This window comes from Gossypium hirsutum, chromosome A05 (genome assembly GCF_007990345.1).
Source record: "Gossypium hirsutum isolate 1008001.06 chromosome A05, Gossypium_hirsutum_v2.1, whole genome shotgun sequence".
Taxonomy (NCBI): domain Eukaryota; kingdom Viridiplantae; phylum Streptophyta; class Magnoliopsida; order Malvales; family Malvaceae; genus Gossypium; species Gossypium hirsutum.
In genome coordinates this window covers 86,140,073-86,147,743 of record NC_053428.1, presented here as the reverse complement: position 1 = coordinate 86,147,743, position 7,671 = coordinate 86,140,073, and the positions used below count along the sequence as shown (strand labels likewise).

The following is a 7,671-nucleotide window of genomic DNA, read 5'->3' as shown; positions in this document are numbered from 1 at the left end:
TAGAGATCTTAGGTTCAATTCCCATCATCCACATATTTTTTTCTTAAAATTTTTGGCATCAAAATTGATGGTCAACATCCACTTGCCTTACATAACCCCTTTTTCACTTCCATGATCCACTTTTTTTGCCTTCGCCCCTCCTATTTCCTTTTTCTTTCCCTTACCATACCTTGGCCATCCATTGATCCTAAACACTAGCTCATTTTATTTTATTTTCCTCATATTTGCTCTCTTTTTCCCTCTTTGCCGCCCCTCCTCATTTTTCCTCCCCTTTCTCTTATTTTCTTCTATTTTCACCCTTAAATAACCTTTTCTCTTCAATTCTCCTCCACCGAACCACCACCGAACCACTGCCGTCGTCAACCACCACCAGAATTCTTTGGCCTTCTTCTTTTCTCCTTTCTACTCATAATCAATTTTTCTAAATATTAAATTATGATATTTTGATCTTAAAGGGGATTTAATCACATCCTATTTCTATTTTTTTATATACTTTGTTATTTTCTTCTTAGTTGTGAATCCTCCTCCATAATTGGTTTATCATGGGAAGTTGTTGAGCCTCTATTCTTTCAATATTGCGTAAGTATAGAACATCCTCTGTTCATGATTTTCTCTCGTACTTTCATATTCGATTAGGATGATCTAACAGTTTGGTTTATTGTGTATTATGAAGTGATATTCATAAATCTCAGATCCATACCGCACTTTTGGAAGAGTACAATTGGACAATTGATTACGTATTTCACTCACATAATCACAAAAATAAGAGTTATTCACTACAACAATTATTCACTACAACAACTTCGTTCTAATATGATATGAAATTTTTTAAACGTAAGGACTCAAGATTCGATCTCTTCCCTTAGAGTCAGAAACGAAGTGGTTATCATCAAAATTGTGAAATCATGTGTGGGGATTTGTCTTGTTAAAATATATGATATTGTGGATAATCGTAAAAATATGAAAGTATTAAATAATTGTGTAAGAAATATTCTAAAAAGTGAAACTGGGTGAATACACTAAATATTCAAATGGATTGATAAAATTCGATAAACAGGAGGATTCTAAGTAAGTGATTCTGAAACTTCAAACCTGTGATATTTTTATGTGATGATACGATATTCTGTTATACATGGTGATGTATGTTTTTCTGATACTCATGCAATGTGATATATGATGATTTTGGAATGCATGTAATATAAGCATGACTCTAGTTTATTGATATTTTGATTCGCATGTTAAGCATGCTATTATTCTTATTATGATTCGCATGTTAACCATGCTATTTTTTTTATTATGATTTTCATGTTAAGAATGCCACTATACTTATTTTGATTTGCATGTAAAGCATGTCACTATGTTGATTCTGATTCGCATGTAAAGCATGCCTACTGAAAATTTTGTTTTGTATGTCATATCACATGCATAGGGTTGGGATATGAATGTACGGAGGAAGTTCTGGCAATTTAATTACATATTAATATTAGTAAGCCATCATTGTCAGGTAGCCCGAGGTGGCGGGTCATTGTTGTCGAATAACCCAGAGTGGTGGGTCATTGTTTTCGGGCAACCTAGGATGACTTAATTGGCAGTATACCTGCAATATTTTGTATCTGCTAGATTGACTTCATTATCTAGTGGCTCGACCACAATATTCTGTTTCTAGTAACTTGACTGCAATATCTAGTGGGTTGTCCACATTATTGGTGTGTTATTGGATGGACGAGTTCTGGGGAACTCATTATGGTGTGTAGTGAAGATGAGTAGGAAACGTTTTCTTAAAAATATGCAATGTTTCTGAAAAAGCATCGCATCAACATTATCGATATGCATGCTGATAAATATGATTATGTGAATTGTATATTTGCATATGGATATATTAAACTATTGAGATTCTGTCTTAATTTATGTTGCTATGATATATGATCCACACTGAGATTTAAAAAGCTCATCCCTTTAAGTTTCTAATTTTACAGATAATAATCGAGGTTAGGACATGGGCTCAGCTTATGGAGGTTGATCTACCGTAATTTGGTGTAGCAGATTAAACTAATTTTCACACTTTAGGAGCTTGAAAATATGCATTATCATTAGGTTTTAATTATGTTTTATTAAAGTTTAATTAAATTCAATAAAATGTGCAAATTGAGTCTTTTATTAACCTTAGGGGCCAAATGAGACCTAAAGGTGAGCTAATGAACTTTAAGTGTGCAGGAGACCATTAGAAGGTGTACAAAACCAATATTGATCACTATGTTGCAACACAGTGTGTTCGATGTCACAACACAGGGAGTAGAATGGAGAAATTTTGAGACTGCCTTCGATGTTGTGACACAACCTAACGGTGTCTCAACATACCCCTAAAGACATCCTAAAGAAGAGCATATTGGTTTTTATATTGCAACATAGGTCCTGATGTGTCGCGACATCAACTTTAGATGGGAATTAATATGAGAAAGAGGGCATTTAGGTCTGCACAATCCAACTTAAAGCTTGGGAACGTTAGCTAACCTAAGGTTAAGGATGACAACCACTTCAAATCTATAAATAGGCTTATTATGGATACCAACTACTTAGCTTAGAATCTCTCTTTCAATTTTAGTTTAGTTTTTCTCTTTTCTTAGGATTTAGATTTTATTTCAGTTTGTTCTTTATTTTATCTCTGGAAATCTAGTTTGTGGATGCAATCAGACTTTGTGGATTCACTCTTGTTCTTAATACAAATCAAGCTTTTTTTTCCTAAAATTTATACTTTCGATTCATTTATCATGTTTACATTTTATTTTGGCTTTATATTGTTTACGAAAACCATGAAAAACTAATCCCTCTAAGGGGGATTAGTGAGTGGAGGTATGATGGATTGATTGTTTTTTCGAGTTACTCAATGGATCAGCTATTCGGGAAAGAGAGAGTGTAACACCCTCACCCGTATCTGTGACTAGATTAGGGTTACAAGGTATTACCGATCAAAAATATAGTTCAGAACAGTCATTAATTACAATTCATACATAAAGTGATATATTTTCCTTTACAAAATTTTTCTCATACTCAAATTAATAACCATCCTCTTATTCATACAAGTGTTTATGTAAAGCACATAACCAATTAAAATCAAACATGCATTATTAATCATACTACATATATGAACCATGCTTCAATATTCAACCATATCAATGTCATGGATGTAATCAAATTTTCAAACCAATTAACTTACATCAAAACCATACTACATATGCTTTATAAATACATAATTTGAACCTTATGACCATCAAATTTCATAGCATGCAAATGACTAAATCACTAACCAACATTTTTCATCGCATGTACCAAACATGCATTAATACTCCCTTTAGTACAATTTCAGTACTTTAACTAAATACTAAACATGCCATTTTGCTTATCTATACCTATCCGCATTTTAATCCATACCAACCATATCACATGGCATAATATTCATTAACATATAAGACTATAGTTAACATTACATCATGGCCAACTATACTTTTAATGCTTTCATATTATACGCATATCATCCTAAAAATAAAAGTCATTTCTAATCTCAAATACCAAGCCATAATTATCCCACTCTATTAACTATTTAATGAGCAAACCAATTCGTATATTATGCACTTTCACACATTAGTCTAAGTTAAACTATCCACACGTCTTTATAGTCATACATATATATATAACACATAAACAAGCATCACTTAATAACCAAATACAATTATAATTATTGCCAACTCATGCGCATTATGCTAAAGCCATTTTAAACATTTTTTAGCACAAATAACAAATCAAAGTATACTTAATTCGTAGACTAATTATCATGCCCAAAAATACATATTCACGACCAATAAATTAGCCATCTATTCGGTCATCAAATTTAACCTCAATAGGTTATACCATTTTATAGTTAATTAACATTATTAACTAGACATATTATACTTGCTCAAATGATCAACCAAACATCCATAAAACATAGTCATCTTTTGCCACTAAATACCATACCAAATGACCATTTTCACAAGCAATCACTTATGCACACTTAGCCTATAGGAACATATGCATTATATCAAAAACACATCCATAAACTAATCATTATTCAAAATGAATCATATAACCGAACACACCATACATATATGCCATGAAACATACTTCCCAAAATGAGTTTATATCATGACCGAAAATACATCATATTGAGCATCATTATCAAGCCATCTTTGCATGGCTATTTATAAACAGTTCAAAACTAACCATGACAAAACTAGCCTATACATGCCATATGTCTTAGTTACAAACTTCAAAAGTACCAAATAATGGTTGATAGTGTGACGATGATCCTTGACAATCCCCTAGCTCGAAGCTAGCTTTCTATATCTATAAAATAAAGAAAGAATGCACAAAATAAGTTTTGAAAGCTTAGTAATCCATAAGCAAATAATTCGTCACAAGAACACATATAACACCATTCGAATAGGCTAGATTTAGCTAATCTTATACACAAATACAATCACTTTTCTCATATAATCCATATTACCACATCAATTAACTCTACTTACCTTATATTTCAATGAACATATAAACCTCATACGTACCTAAATTATTTAGATCAAATTCACCTTTGCTCTCAATTTGACATTGCCTGATGAACCGTTCGGAATTGTTAGGGATACACAGAAGTCATATAAAGCTCATACAATGCCATATCCCGAATATGGTCATACATTTTAACACATATCGATGCCACTGTCCCAGACAGGGTCTTATACGAATCATATATGATGCCAATGTCCCAAACATGGTCTTACACATTTTCTCACTTCGATGCCAATGTCCTAGACATGGTCTTACACGAAATCACATCTCTAAAGCCTTATGTCATGACATTAGTATCTGATACATTTCCTAAGGTTTGTTTGGGGCTTACGACTTCGTAATTAAATCAATTCATGCACGAAACTAGTCAACCAATGCTCAAATCAATTTGGCAACCTATATTTTAATGCATACAATTCAATTTGGCTATATATAATATATATACATTTGAATTTAAGAACATTTAATTACTTATAAACTTACCTCATACAGAAACGAATGGATCAAAACGACTATTCAACAACTTTCGACTTCCCCCGATCCAAATCCGATTTTTTCCTTTCTTAATCTAATTTAAGACATCAAAGTGTCAAACTTGCAAGCTTCAAAATGGTTTCTTTTCTTCTTAACTTTCAGCCAAAAAGATGATAATGCATGCATTTTATGTTTTGTTTTATTTTAATTACATTTTATTATCCATTTACAATAATAACCTTAATGATATAATAATAAAACCATATAATGCATGCCATTACCGTCCATTCATGTATTCAATGCCTAATTTCATTTTAAGGACTTTAAAATCAAGAAACCATATCAAATAAGTACTTTAACAACTAGAAAGCCACTTTTACATTTTATGCGATTTAGTCCTTTCATCAAATTAACTAATCAATTGATAAAATTAAATCACAAAATTTTCACACATATCAAATAACATGTTGTAAACACCAAAAATAATATTAAAATAATTTTACGACTTTAAATTTGTGGTTTCAAAACCACTATTCTGATTTAGGTAAAATTGAGCTGTTACAGAGAGCCTAAACCCTAGGCTTGAAAACCCTAAGAAGTTATCAAGGTGTGAATTAACCCAAAATTGGTATGGTCTATCGTGAACACCTTAACCCTGAGCCGGTTTGGACTGTGAGGTCGGAAGATAAGTAGTCATTACTGACTCATTATTCTAATGGACGTATTGAAAGATTTTGCTAGGGTATTGACTAACTGATTGAAGAGGAGCCTAAGGTGATAGTTGATTAAAATTACCGAAGCAAGCTAATCGCCCATAATCAAATCTAATCAATTTTACTTTTCATATTCTCAATTTTATCTGCTTTGCTTATTATTATATTCATTATTATAAAAACATAAAAAATCCCTATTATTTATATTTTTGTAATAGAGCTTATTTCAAGTACTAATTAGAACTTTTGGTGTTTAGATTGAAATTAATCTAGTACTACCCTCTTTTGGGTTCGATCCTCGAAGTACTCACCTACTCCGTTGTAACTATATTATAACCTGACCCGCATACTTGCAGATACCACCATATTTATGTATATCTTTTGCTGAAGTATTCACACTCTAGACATAGTACGTCTAGAGGCGGTCAAGTTGTTGGCGCCATTTTCGGGAAATCAATGTCACTAGTTCAATTTTAATTATTTTTCACTTAATTAGAATAATTAGGAATTTTTTTAAGGTTAAAGATACGATTCGTTTAGCAAAAAATAGTTACTAAAAAAATTTTGTAGGTCTTGGGGATATTCTTTGATGTGGACTGGCTAAGGTCTAGCATTACTTGTCTCGTCATTCATTGTTCACATTTTGAACTGAAAATTTCTTTATTAACATGGATTTCTAATAATGTCATATTCACCGATCATAAAACTAAGGACCCCATAACATTCCTGCAGAGATTTGATCATATATGCAGTACCGTCACTTATGCAGGTGTTTCGCCAGATACTATCAAGTTATTACTAATTCCATTTGCATGGGATGGGAAGGAAAAAATGTGGTTAGATGCACGTCGCCCAGACACCATTAATACTTGGATTAAGTTTGTACAGCTATTTCTTTGTTGAGTATTGCCTATAACCAAGGTATTGAGTATTTACACACAATTATTTTATTTCAAGAAAAGTACAACTTAAACATTAGGGCAAGCATCGAAGAGGTTTAAGACAGTCTTCCGATCCATATTAAGTGGAGGTATACACTTCGTAGTTTAGATTCAACATTTTTACTATGGCTTGAGTGTCAGAATAGACGAAAATTTGATACTATGACTGAGGAAAGTATTTGGAAAAAAAAGTGGAATGAATTAATGGAAATATTGGAGAAATTTAGTTCTAATGAATCTACCTAGGAGGAATGTCGTGAAGTGGAAATCGGGCTATTTGAATAGGTTGGAAACAAAGAACAAGAAAGTAACCAGTTGGAGCTAATTATAGAAGAATTAAAATATTACGAAGCAGAAGAAGAGTAGGATGGTGATAAACAAGGGAATGATCACATGGTATCCTAACTTGATTGTTGGAAGCAGAGCAAGGGAAATTCAGAACAAATTATCCCGAACTCAACAAAAATGGTGCCATCTATTATCAAACCTCTTGAGTTAGAATTGAAGTCACTACTTAATGGATATCTAGGGGAACAAAATACTCTACTGGTGATTATTGCTATGGGCTTAAATACGAATCAAAAGGAGGATCTATTGAATATCCTGAAAATGCGAAAAAAAAGCTATAGGATGGATGATTGCTAACATTAAAGGAATTAATCCAAAATTCTGTCAACAAAAGATCAGATTAGAAGAAGGAAGAAAGCCTATAGTTGATGCTCAACGTAGACTTAATCTAGCTACGAAAAAGGTGGTAAAGAAGGAATTACTTAAATGGCTAGAGATATGTATTATTTACGCTATTTTTGATAGTGAATGGGTTATCCCTACACAATGTGTTCCAAAAAAGGGAGGTCTAACAGTAGTCGAGAATGATAAAAATGAGTTAATTTTGACAAGAATAGTTACTGGTTAGAGAGTATGAATTGATTATCGAAAATTGA

General features: G+C 32.3%; 1 long non-coding RNA gene across 1 annotated transcript; it reads left to right on the top strand.

Annotated features, from left to right (window-relative positions):
- Window positions 1-213: 213 nt before the first annotated feature.
- LOC121229186 (uncharacterized) lies at window positions 214-2,734 on the top strand. The gene is made up of 3 exons (XR_005926870.1): window positions 214-579; window positions 674-834; window positions 1,977-2,734. It is a non-coding gene; the product is annotated as an uncharacterized lncRNA (long non-coding RNA).
- Window positions 2,735-7,671: the final 4,937 nt, after the last annotated feature.